The 13,474-nt window shown below is 56.3% G+C and overlaps 1 long non-coding RNA gene across 1 annotated transcript; it reads right to left on the bottom strand.

Moving 5' to 3' along the window:
- Positions 1 to 4,665: 4,665 nt before the first annotated feature.
- Positions 4,666 to 12,883, bottom strand: LOC141579240 (uncharacterized). The gene is made up of 4 exons (XR_012510393.1): positions 12,785 to 12,883; positions 12,079 to 12,117; positions 10,874 to 10,960; positions 4,666 to 5,559 (listed from the first exon to the last, which is right to left on the bottom strand). It is a non-coding gene; the product is annotated as an uncharacterized LOC141579240 (long non-coding RNA).
- Between the last annotated feature and the right edge of the window lie 591 nt (positions 12,884 to 13,474).

Below are 13,474 nucleotides of genomic sequence, written 5' to 3'. Positions count from 1 at the left end.
CAGCTGCTCATGGAGGGGTGCCCACATCATGACACCAGGGTCAGTGTCCGGGGAGCAGGTACCTTCTAGGAAGGCCTGGCCAAAACCTAGTTAGGAGGGTGACCCTAGCTAGGTCACCGCAGTGTGGTGGCTCTGGGCAGAGCCCAGAGAGAGACACTGGACACAGAGCCTGGTGCAGAGAGATGTCAGACAGGGCCCGCCGTCCGAGAGCCCGCAGGCACACTGCCCCCGGGAGGCAGCAGGAGAACCCAGCCTGCTCCCGCCAGCCCTCGCGCCCTCTGCTCAGGCCCCGCCCTGATCGGCTCCTGCCGCCGAGACCTCACGTTCTTATTGAAGCTCATTCCTTGCTTGGCTTCCGGGATGCCCAGCACTGCTTGCCATTCTTTTCCACCACTTTTCTGCCACCTAACTGTCCCCCAGGACCCTCCCTGGGGCCCCTGCTCTTCCCCCTTTGTTGGTGATTCTGAGGCTTGGCTACCCTTTAGGGTCACCTGGGTACCTTCCCACCCCAGAGACAAGACCCCGGAGGTCCCCACCTGCTCTGTCAGGGTCCTCTCAGCTCAACAACCCCACCCCAGAATCGTCCACTGGGTCTCACATCACTCTGGGCCTCCGACATCCTGTGTCATCCCCATGCCCACTCTGGAACTTCTCACCCACCCGCTTGTGCCCGTAGCCTGCCCCCGTGCCTCCTTCCCCCTCCGGAAGGGCTTTTCTTCACTCCTGGGCAGGCATGGGTAGCTCTCCGCCCTGGCCGTGGGCTTTGGCCCCGTAGAGTGATCCTCTTTCCCCGGATCACCTGGCTGGGGAAGGCCAGGTGATGTCACGGAGTCAAGCAGGAAGAGGGTGTCTGAGGCCGCGGTGCTCCCTGAGCCCTGCTGAGTGAGCCCTGGCCTGGCTGTCAGACAGAGCTGGGTCCAGCGTGCCACACACTGGGGTGACTGTCTGAGTCCTCTGTGCCGGGTCCCCACGGGTGAAATCATTGTGGCCTCCCCTTCCCACCACTCGGGCGGGCTGTATGTGGTCCACACGAGACAACCAGGCTGGGAGAAGCCGGCATGGTGCCTGGGATGCGCTCAGGACCTGGCCAGGCCAAGCTGGGGTTCTTGTGAGATGTTAACTCTTCCTGCATGGGTCGGGGGGCGCGGCGTGGTGGGTGGGGTGGGCAGGGAGGCAGGTCCCAAGAGCTCCAACCTCACATTTCCCTCATCATTGCTACGAGTGACGGGCGCTGCTGTTTCCAATACTCAGCTGACAGCAGGCCATGCAGAGCCTGCAGCCCTGGCCCAGGGGGAGCACAGATGGTCCACGAAGCAGGTGAGCAGCAGAGAGGAAGGCAGATGCTGTGGGAACGTACGGCAGGGGATCCAGCCTTGTCTGGGCCCCGGTGCTGGGCGGCTGCTCTGAGAAAGTGATGTCTCACAGGCCCCGGTGACTCATCACCGTCAGCTCAGGGGTGGGGCTGGGGTGGGGGGAGCAGAAAGGCAAAGCAGAGCTAAGTGATGCCCTTGGTGTGGGGTCCCTGTCCAGATGGGGGGCATGCACACGGACACAGCTGGCACCCATTACAACATGGGAAGGCTGCATAGGAGGGTGTGGCCTGTTCAGCTTGAGAAGGGCTGCAGAGTCACCAGGGAAAGGAGCAGGGGAGGCTGCGAATACAGAGGAGCCTTGTGGGTCATCAAAAAGGGTTTCCAGGTTTAGCCTGAGCACGCTGAGGCCATATGAACAGGGCACGGAGGGGAATGGCGTGATGGGGCCCAGATTTCTGGAGGCCTGCAGCTGGGCAGAGCCAGTCAGGACAAGGCAAGTGAGTAGGAGGGGAGACAGGTTTGCCGACAGGGAGAGATAGAAACTGTGATGGGATGTGGGTATGTGGATAGAGGTGGCTTGCAGGGCAGGGACTTGGAGGCCAAGACATGATGGCATTGGCTGGGTCATCCCGTGGATGTGGAGTTCCCTGGGATAATAGTGGGCTCTGGGCTCTGGGCAGCGTCAACATGGTACCCAAGTCTGCAGTGAATGAGGGACAGATGATGATCGTGGGGAAAAGGGCAGAGGATGGCAGAGTGGAATGACAGGACCCGGGGCCCTGACACTGGCAGGCTGGGCTCTGGCAGAGGGACTGGAGCCGGCTCGCTGGCATCGACCTGGCTGCCCCAGCCAGGAGTCTGCTGTTTGTAACAGGGAGCTGCTCATTTGGTGGGAGGCCTGTGGGTCAGACAAGTGAGTGCTGAAGGCTTTGGGCAGCGCAGGTCCCCCCACCCCGCCAAGTATTCTCCCATCTCTCCAGGTTTTGAAGAAATATCTCCAGTCTCCAGAAAGCAAGAAAAAAGCTCTCACCATTGACAACCTGATAAAAGGGGACACAGAGCAGGCCTGAAATCAACTAAGCAGTGAGACAAGTCCCCATCGTGTTCGTTCCATGAATTTACTAACCCTGATGTTTTAAAATTGATTTTTAAACTGAACTAGTAAAGCAATGTAAGCTCTGAGCGCCATCTCCGGGAATAATTTACTGTATCACACCAACCTCTGGTCATCCTGTCCTCAACAAGCCCTTGGACACCTAACACCTGAGGCTATGCCACAGGAAGGCCCCTAGAGGGCACTGTCGAAGATACCCATTTAGCCCACTGTGCATTCTGCCCTCTGGGCTCCCCAGGTTAGGCTGCTGCTACTTGAGGCTCAGCCCATCTCTGAGACAGCCCCAAGCCCTGCCCCACCCAGGACAGGACTCCTGCCCCCAGCCTCCTTCCCATTTATGGCCTCCTGACCGCATGATGAGAATCTCCCAGAGCCAGCCGTCTGCTCCTTGAGCTAGAGTTTGCTTCCCTGGGATGCTTACCACCCATGGGTAGCAGGGAAATAAAGAATGAAAGTCCAAGATTTCCAGTTACAAAGAATTGCACCTTTGGGTTGAGAACCCCAGGTCGTCTTGGGGCTCATGGGCTGCAATGCTGGGCATCTCTATGTCCCTGGAGCCCCCAGAATCTCCGCAAGGATCATGAGCGGGGGCTGCCACCCACACTTCCTTAGCTCTTCATCTGTCAAGGGACATGATGAGTCTCCAAGGTCCTTCCTGATCTTGTAGCAAAAGTGGGTCCTGACCCAGCATTGCCTCAGACTTCCAGGAACTCATCCTGCAGGAGCTGCCCCCCAGGAGCCCCCACTGAGTGTGTGAGGGCAGGCAGCTGTGTGCGCATTCATGTCCCATCTTCACATAGCTGAGGGCTCTACTGAGGGGAGGGTGACCTGCCTGGGGTCGTCAACTTGTCTGTAACAATGGAGTCGAGCAGGACCGTGGCTTTTTTTTATCTACAAAGCTGTAGGAGTCTTTTCCCAGGACCCCAGTGACCCCCAGAACCCACCACTTGAAGAGGGGCTCCTGAGGGTGTCAGCTGATAAATGGCTGTTATGGGTGTGTGTGTCCTCCCCAAATTCACCTGTTGAAGCCCTAACCCCCAGGACTTCAGATTGTGACTGGAGATGTGGTCTTCACAGAGGTAATTCACTTCAGGGAGGTCATACGGGTTGGCTCTCATCCAATATAACTGGTATCTTTTTTTTTTTTTTAATTGAAGTATAGTCAGTTACAATGTGTCAATTTCTGGTGTATGGCATACTATTTCAGTCACGCATATACATATGTATTATTCATTTTCATATTCTTTTTCATTAAAGGCTATTACAACATATTGATTATAATTCCCTGTGCTATACAGAAGAAATTTGGTTTTTTGATCTATTTTTGGGGGTGTCCTTTTAAGAAAAGAAGATTAGGACACGGATAGAGAGGGAACACTGTGCAAAGACGTAAGGAGAGTATGACCATCTGCAAGCCAAGGAGAGAGGGCTCAGAAGGAACCCAGCAGACCTGTTGATCTTGGACTTCCAGCCTCTAGAATTGTAAGAAAATAGATCTCTGTTGTTTAAACCACTCAGTCTGTGGTCCTTGGTTATAGCAGCCCAAGTGAATGGATACAATGGCTTCCCAGCCAAGTGTCAGGCATCCCTTGTTAACATTCTCTGCATTTACACAACCACCGCCTCTTACTTTTATGGCACAAAACCAAACGAAACCAACACATTGACAAGGCCTCCCGTTCCCTGAGGGATGTCAGGGAGTGAGGTATGGAGTGGGTGTGTGTTCTCATGAAGCACCTGCAGTTGCTCTGGTCTCTGACTGAGGCCCAAATCAAATCAGTGACTCCCAGCCCACAGGGGTTTAGGCACTCTCCTTAGTTGCTCCGTTTTGAATTGGCTCATTTCTCTAACATGCCTGTCCCTGACGTTTTGTGCCAGGGAAAGCCTTCTGATAAACAGCTTGGGAGACCGATGTGCTGGCGGAGACAGAACAGGCCCACGAGGGGGTGGGAGAGGCTATCACCACCTCTGTCCCTGCTGTTGGCAGGACACAGATCCGAGGCCCAAGCAGTGACAGGACAGAGCAGTGGGGGAAGGCGTCACAAGAAAGAGTGACTCCAGGTACAAATGCTTTGAAGCTAAGGGTTGTGTGACCTCGGGGAGCCCTGAAGACAATCCCTGCATACATATACAGGGGCCATTCCAGCAAAACCTTGTTTTCCTTTATTTTCTTTTATTTTGAACATAAGGAAGGTTATGGTCTTCACTGTCCGTCCACCTCAATCCACACATATTCACAACCCAGCCCCGACATATGTTTACCTATAGTGGCCTTACAGAAATCCAACTGAAAGGCATAAATGTAACAGTCAAGGAGCTGGAGGTGAGGGTGGAGAGTATTTTAACTTACTATCAACATGGATTAGGGACAACTAGCTCTGGTCCCCCCAGGGGACCCCCCTAGAAGTTCTCCTGGGGGCTGTGTGCGCGGTGCTTGGAGTAGTCAGAGACACCGTGTGCGCACGCTGGGTGGTGGGGAGGACGCTGAATGCTAAAACATCTCTGTTGGGAGCACGGTTTCTTCTATGGTGGCAAATGGCAAGTAACAGAGGTTGAACTTCTCCAGGGAAATGGAGAGACTCCTCCAAAACTCCCCTGGGCTTGGAGACAGTTTGGGGGAACCTGGAACGAGAAGGTGCACTTCCAGCTGGTGAACAGTAGAGGGCGCCATTTCTTTCTGTGACACATTCGGAATGCAGGTGGCCAAAAAATGGAAACCAGGAAAACGGAGCGAAGGAGGTGAGAAATTCAAGTACTCCTCTCTGCATAAGATTAAGGAAGGAGACACAGGATTGTATTAATATTTCAAGGATGTTTTGGGCTTTGTTCAAAGGGCAGAGTTTGGCTATAACCGCACGCATCCCAGCCCTTGGTGAAAGATGAAGACCCAGCAGTTGGGAGGGGGACACATCATGGCCACTCCCTCAGGACACCAGGGTGCTAGTGGGCAGGAGGGCAGATCATCGGCAGCATCCTGGTGGGCAGCCTGGGGCACGTGGACGGGGGGGTTTGGCACCGTGAGCAGAAGTTCTTGATGGGGAAGCACTCCCGGCTGGGCTGAACGTAGATCGTGGGGCTGCAGGGCAACTGCCCACGCTGGGGGTTCATTAGGGCGACATTGATGCATCTCCCCTGCAGGGAAGAGAGAGAGAGAGAAGGTCACCAGAACCCGCTGGAATTGGGAGCAGAAGGCTGTGGTTTCCCTGGTCTCTGGGGTCTGCTGAGCACCTTCTCTGCTTAAGCCCACCTTTTTCCCACTGCCCAGAGTCTCACTGACCCCCCTGCTGGGTCTGTCTGTGCCTGTTGGTCCCCAGAAAGCCCCACCAGTCCCCACAGGGGCTCCATGTGGTGTGCAGGCTTCCAGCTTCCGTGAACCTGTCACTTACGCATGAAGTGTCACCTCGAGTGCCTGTGGGTGACAAACGCCACTGAACGCTGCCTTCTCCTCCTGGGAGTGTCATTTTCATCACCCTAGGTTTTGAAATCCTTGGCAACTCTTTAGAATAGTGGTGGATTTCCCCAGTAATGTAGCCACACTGGGAAAACAGAACACCTAAACCCTCTTGAATTTTTCACAAGCTCTTTTTTTTTTAAAAGCAAGCACTGGGGATTGAACTCAGGACCTCGTTCAGACAGCAGCGGAGACCCCCGGGTGATGGCAGAGCCCGAGTCTGCTGTGTGGACATAAGGGGGTACAGAAGGTAGCTGGGGGCTTGGGAAGTGATGGTGTCCTTCCCCTCTGGTTTTCTGTTAATGAAGAGATCTAAGCCAGTGACCAAACACTTCTTACATCAGCTCAGCCTCAGCAAAGGGATGTTTCTTGACACAATTGGCAAGTGGTTGATTGAACCTTAACTTCCAGTGCTTTGAGTTTTGGCTCCAATTCTGGATTTCCTGCATGTTATATAAGGAAGTATCTGCATGTGTGTGTGTGTGTGTGTGTGTGTGTGTGTGTGTGTGTGCATGCCTGCCTGTGTGGGAGGAGTCGGGGTGCAGGGGTCATCAAGCCTGCTTCCATCACTATCCCAAAGTCATGATCTGAGACTTTCCTGAAGCACAGCTGTCAAGTTAGGACTTCCTGGAGGGCTGAAGCCCTGTCCCAGCTTTTATCTCACACCCCTCTGTGCGCAAGGTCATAGGACAGGGGCTCAGGACCTCCCTGGCCATGAACACATCATACGGCCTGTCTGCAGCTCAAATTGTTACCCAGGACAACTGTTTCCAGCAAATACATATGAGCTCAAAAATAGTCTGCAAACAACACAGTGTGAAAATAAGATATTAATATTCAGAATTGTTTGCATGAGGAAGGAAGTACTTTCCAGATTTTTATCATCCTGAGAGCAGGGTATAGGAGACATAGACTGGGCTGGGAAGTGAGCCTCCCTTGGGGTCATTCACAGCCCTGCTAATCCCTCCATAGCCCTGTCACGTTGAGCCCATCACAAAGTGTCAGAGCCTCAGTTTCTTCAGCTTCAAAATGCGGAGCCGTGACCACTTGGCAGGACAGAGAGGCAGCCACGCTCACAGGGAGGAGCTGGGCACCGGGCTGTTGGCGCTGGTCTTCCTGCTTCACAGCTGTGTGACTGGGCAGGTGACTCCACCGAGTGGGGGTTGGCTTCCTCCTCCATCCAGTTGTTGGAAGGATGAAAAGCATGGGCTTGTGTGAAGTACTCAGCGTCTGGCCGTCCCTGCTCTGTATAAACCACTGCTGTTAACTGTGACAATGAAGTGAGAGCCTCAGGTAAAGGGCCTTGTGTGGTGGCGACATCACCCAGGCTGCACTCTCTGGGGACACTTATATCAGTGTCAGCATCACATTCTGTGAGACAGGGGAGGGCTTCCCACTTTTACATGGTTTTCCTGATGGATCTAGGAGATCTGATTTCCATGAGCTGAGTGGGCTGCCCTGGGGAAGGCGGTGAAGGGAGAGGATCAGGACCTCGGGTGGGAGTCAGGGTTTGGCTCAAGACTAAGAAACTAGACTGTCTTATTGCAGTATTATTATTATTATTATTATTATTATTATTATTATTATTATTATTATTATTATTATTATTATTGTTATTATTATTATTAGCTGCATCGTTGCATATCTGTGTGCAGGGAGAGATGGCCTGGAAGGGACCATTAGGAGAAAACTTCCTCTGGGGATCAGAAGGCAGAGTGGGGTGGGGCAGGGACATACATGCATTTTGCAGAAAGTTATAGCAAACAAGACTGACTGCTGCTGCAAAAACACTGAGGTTTTTGGTAAACTGAGCCTCTGGGAATGTCCCGCATTGCATTGTGCTGAAGTACAAAAACATCTGGATTCACTGCAACAAGCAGCGGACTGGGCTTTTACAAGGCAGTGGCTCCTACAAGTTCCCCACCAGACTGCACTGGTAACCCCTGAGCGCTTTCCCATCGGCAGGCCTGACGGCAGTTCCCACCCAGGATGAGCAGTTTGGAAACCGCCTCCCCTGTGCAGCGGGGCCCGGATGGACGGAGGAGAGAGAGGCTGAGCACCGCGCTGCCAGGAACCGCCTGCCTGTGGCTACTGCTCTCCAGCACAGCCTGGTGAAGAGGGCCTGGGGGAGGTTCTGTCTGAGGAGAGCTCCTGGAGGGGGCCGCAGGGCACATGAGGTGGCCTGCAGTGAGGGGACAATTGGCTCATGTCTGTCCTGGCAGGACACGTGGCCAATGACTCCAGTCCCCCTGCCTGGGCCAGGCTAGGCCAGGCCGAGTGCCCCAAGCTCAGTCTTGCAGAGTTTCCCACTGAGATGTGCTCTCTCCTCTGGCTCCAGACCATCCTCTCACTCAGAGAGCCTGTGGCTCAGGCAAGAAGAACACGAGGCCACTCCCGAGTAACGTGTCCCCAAGCAGCCTGGCAGATCGAGTTCTCAGTCCCAGCCTTCCTTGCATGGAAGCAGCATTCTCCACCTGTTTCTCCTGGAGCCTCTCCCCAGAACCACACTCTGCACACTCAGGGCCGGGGCTGGGGGCTGACGCTGGTTTGCAGAGATCCAGGTTCCAGCTGACACCCTATCTCTTAGTCTATGACTCACTTTAAGGCCTGGGACCAGTGCACTGAAGGCTTCATGAGAAGGAGCCAGGACCCCCGCACCTGCTGGAATACGGGGTACCCACAGAAATCTTAACAACACTCAGGTCTCTAGGACAACGATTGGGAGGGACGAGGTTGGGGGGATGGGGCAGAGGAGTTGGGGGGCACGTCCACAAGGCACAGTTATGGGCTCCCAGCCCCTCTCAGGAGGAGCAGGTTGATTTCAGGCAGCTCTGGCTGCTGCCACTCACTCTCCCAGTGGCCTTGGCAACTTCCCTGACCTCTCAGGCCTCAGTTTTGCCTTCAGCAAGCACACAGGTCACTGCGAGCTCACACAGCTGGGGGGACTGGAGAGCTGGCGTTCAGGGCCTGGGCAGCTATAAGGGCCCCTAACCCTTCACTCTGCCACGCCCACAACCTAATTTTGCAACGCAGCCCCTTGGAATGTGCCTGTTTCAGAGAGGGGCTCAGCGCCCCTGCCCTCACCTCGCTGGGCAGGGGGCCATTTCTGGAATCCTCCCCTTGTCCACCCAGGGTCTCTTGCCTCCCTCTGCTTCAACCCTCTGTCTGGCTCTGTCCCTCTTGCTCCTGAGTGGGCATCGCTGAGTGGGCATCTCCACTGTTCAGGGCATAAGGCTGGCATGGGGGCTCTCCTGACCACAATGGGGCTGTGGTTCTGGGGAGAGACTCCAGGAGAATCAGGCTTCCATGCAAGTAAGGCTGGGACTGAGAGCTCGATTCAGACCCAGGCCTAGGTCCCAGCTGCCCTGACACCTGTCACCAGGCTATGTCTTGCTGGGTGCACATCTCTAGTGTGTCATTAGCAGCGCCCAGGGCTTTTCAGGCCTGTCCAGAGCTTCTAAATACCCTCTGCCCAGTCACCAAGAGCCAGTGTTTGCATGATTCAGAGAATGTGGTTCATTCAGCCCTCATTACAGACCCTGGGGCCACAGTGTCCTCCGAGCCCCTGGCCCCATCTGTGCAGAGGGGCTGAGCATGGGGACACCCCCATGGAAAATGATGTCCAGACAGATGACTCCCAGGTGAAGTAAAAGCTCTGTCCTCCTTGGATCTGGAGGCCTGAGTAGGGCAGCCCTCTCAAGGTTTGGAAATAACTATCATGAGATCATGTGCTGATCCAAAAGGGGGCAAAGTAGGAAAAAGGGTAGGGCCGGGTTCGGGGCTTAAATCCAGTTCTGCCTCTCCCACCCTAAGTGACTGGGGAAAAGCCCCTCAGCCTCCCTGTGGTTCAGTCCCCCTTCGGTGAAGCCAGGACAAGCAGGGCCTACACTCACAGTTACCGGGAGAATCAGAGCAGTGAAAACACGTGAAGCTCTTAGCCGAGCACCTGGCCCACAGAAAGGGCTCAGTAAAATTATCTGCCGTTATGTTAAACTCCAAGGCTGACAACCGGAACAATCTGGCTTCTCCGCATTGTCACAGGCGCTGACACAGGAAGGCATCTTGGCTACCTGGCAAAAGCAGTCAGCGTTTCCAGACAACACCGGGGAGGGGCTGTCACCATGATTCCCACCACTCCTGGCACCTGAGTGACCAGCCCGGGAGGGCCTCATGGATGGGGCGCAGCCAGCTGTCCCACAGGGTCTGGTGGGCAGTGGGAGGCACTGGGAGGCCAACAGGACTCCCTGCCTGCCCTCCTCTCCAGCCCTGTTTACTGAAGATCAGAAGTGCTGAGTGTTGCTCTGGGTAAGCAACTTCCTGACACACCTGGGACGAGGACGCAGGATAAAGGTGTTGAGAATCACCCAGGAGGCTCGTGAGCACCAGGTCTCCACGTCTGGGGCGTCCTTCTTGCCAGATGCCCAGACAGGGCTCTCTGACCCAGAGTCCCAGGGGGCAACACTCAAGGGCAAAGACAAGACCCCAGCGCACAGGGAGCATCACTGCACCCATCCCATGGCCCTGGGCAGGCGCCACATCACTGGTGCCTGGCTGCGGCGCTGAACAAAGTCACACAAAGTATCCAGTTTTCCCTGAAAAGCAGGTGTGCTTGTGAGGGATCTACAGGCATAGACGCTGCCACTAGAGGGGTCGTGTCCCCTCTGACCCGAGATGGCCTCCCAGGGCTCTGTCCCCACCACCACCCCAAGACAGCACTGGAGCCTCCACCCGGGGCCATCCCCCAACACCCAGAACCCTGGCCCCAGCCTGAGGGGGAGGTCCTTTTGCCTGGAGCCCTGGTGGTGGTGCGAGCATGAGCCCGCATACATTTTGGCCTCTCCTGGGCCACTAGGTCAGGAGGCCTTCGGCTTTTCTTGGTCCCAGTGACTGCAGTCCACGGCCCGTAGCCCACGCCTACTCGGGCCGTGCCTGACGGGCCCAGGGCTGTGCGCGCGGCGGCCCCCCTCCCCTCCGGCTCCCCAGGGCCCTCCTCACCTGCATCCGTTTCATCCTGCCGCCTTGGCACCCACAGGGGACAATCACCGTGGGGCACGTCTGCATGGGACACGTGTCCTCAGGGTCCTAGGAAGAGAAAACCCTGTCTGCTTCCTCGTCTGGCAGCTCCTGGCTGCAGACACATGACATCTGTTGCCCCAGCCCCTGTCAAGTTCTCGTCACTCTGGGAATGTTTGCTGGAGAATCAAGGACAGATGAGCAGCGGCGGGCAAGAGAGCGTCCTCCGCGTGAGAAACACGTTTCTGCTCCACAAAGATGGATCTTCTACAAAGGCCAGCAAACTCTGTCCTGTCCCCTTGGTTCCCAGAGCTGCCCTTGTTGGAGAAGCTGGGCCTGAGGCTGTGTCACATGATGGAGGCTGTAGGGGGCGGGTCACGAGCAGGGACAGAGGGGTACTCACCTGACTCTGGCAGATCCAGTGTCCCCAGGCCACACTGCAACCAGCGCAGATGCCAGCCCAGGCAGTGACCCGGTTTCCCACCAGACCTCAGGCCCAGGTCTGCTTTCTTGGGTTGTTGGGACACCATGCCCCTGCTCCAACTGCCTCTTATGGCCCTGGTTTGGGCACCCACCCTGGTCAGCCACAGCCTGCTCCCCTGTCCCTTGGTCCCTGTGCTCACCTGGGCTGCACCCCCTTCACAGCTCAATGCCCTCCTCCCTCCCCTCTCCTCAGCCCCATGTCCTTAAAGGTCACCCCCAGCCAAGGCCCTCATGCTGACAACAGACAGAGATGAAGACCAAGGACTCAGAGCCTGGAGAAGGGGGACCAGGTCCCTGAAACCTGAGGGTCCTTTTCCAAAAGCTCACCTGAGTCCTGCGGAAGGACCATCCTACAAACACCCCTTGGGAACTGGCAAAAAGCCCATTTATTTCATGAGGGATCATAGCTGTTCCTGAAACAGGCCACACCGCATTGCTGATTCAGTGACAAAGGCTCTGAATGAGGCCATGCTGGGAACGTGGGGAGTGTGTTGTCTGGGTGATACTGGTGAGTCCCATGTCCTCCCTGGAGTCCCTCTGTGCCTCTCTGTCACCATCCTCCTGCTGCCAGCTCTCCCTGCCCAGGTAGGTGGGAGCTGGGGTGGTGGGGGAATGTATCCCCATCGGCGGCAGGAGGCCTCTCTGTGCGGGTCAGCCTGTGCATCAGGCAGGCCGACAACATCAGGACCAAACACACCGCTTACCTGTGCTCTTTCCTGGGTTGGTGGTGGCTCCTTGATGGTCTAGAATGGAAGTGATCACAATTGAAGTGGTCAAAGTCCAGTGCCCATAAAGTTTATCTCCACCGAAGTGACACCTTTGGGGACAGGCCTCTGTGGCACGAACTGGCTCCTTCTCCTCCCGCCCCAGCCTGGGGGTCACAGCTCCCTCCACGATGACTCTGCTCACCTCCATCCATCTTTTTCCTGCCTACTTGGTATGCAGAGAGGGACAATCTCTGTGGGGCACGGTGACATAATCCTAGGTTGGAATCCCTGTGGGGCTCTGGCTCGGCTTTGCGGACAGGAGGGGACCCTGTTCAGTGGCAGCAGGGGGACAGAACATGGGCTTTGGGGTGAGTCTGGGTGTCCCTTGCCCGAGGGTTTGTAACCAACAGGCTCCACCTCCCCGAGCCTCAGGCACCTCAGTTATCACAGGGGAGTCGGCCCCTCCCTGCAGGGCCGAGGCGGAGGCAGGCAGCTAAGGCACCTGGTCCCTGGTAGAGGCCCCACCTGGGAGTGTCCCCAGCAGCCCTGACGTCATATGAAGACAAGAGAACACCCCACCCCTTCCTCCTCCCCCCTCACCTCCCGTCCCCTGCAGCCCCAGCCTCCCAGCCCTCAGGGGTGCCGTCCGCCCCCACTCCCCGGGCCTCTCTCTCCCCATGTCCCCTCTTTGCAGAAACCCGACCTGCTGCTTCTCTGCTGGTTGGCGTGGCCTTTCTCAGCTCTGCTCTGTCCTCTTCCTCACCCAGCTCTCTGGCTCCCTCCCCGGGCCAGCCTCTGTCCTTGGCTACCGTCCTGCTTTATCAGGACACCCGCCACACCCCCTGAAGGTGACATTTACCCTCAATGCCCCACAGGTATCCACACCAGACCAGCCACCAGGCTGTGAGTTGCTGTGGGCGGGGGTGGGTCTGCTTCATTTCTGTCCCTCTGGGCCCAGGATAGAGCCCTGCACATCCTGGTGACATAGTAATGACTGAGGAAGGAGTGACGGAAGGCACTAGAGATGTGGAGGGACCGTGCTGTTTTCAAAGGCACAGCTGTCCCCAAGGTTAGCATCCACCTGGCCAGTGTCCTCCTGCCTTTGGGCAGTCAGTGCCCCTGCAGACCCTTCTTCTCCCCCCAAGAGCAAAGGCCCCTCCAGCCTTGGTCCTCCTGAGTCCCCCAGAAGCCTGACTGTTGTGAAGCAGCCCTGGCCTCAGGGACCTGGGGTCCCTTCTCCCCAGGGCCCAGGATATAGCCCAGAGGCCACCTCCCTATGAAAGCAGGAGGCAGGTGGCCACCTGGAAGCCCAGGCTGTGTCCATCCCGGATGGAAGGCAGAGGCTGTGCCTTGTTTGCCGGTTGAGGACCTGGAGCTGAGGGGAACCTGCCCA

The sequence above is a fragment of the Camelus bactrianus genome, chromosome 11 (genome assembly GCF_048773025.1).
Source record: "Camelus bactrianus isolate YW-2024 breed Bactrian camel chromosome 11, ASM4877302v1, whole genome shotgun sequence".
Classification (NCBI taxonomy): domain Eukaryota; kingdom Metazoa; phylum Chordata; class Mammalia; order Artiodactyla; family Camelidae; genus Camelus; species Camelus bactrianus.
The sequence above is the reverse complement of the archived record's forward strand: the minus strand, read 5'-3'. Positions and strand labels throughout refer to the sequence as shown.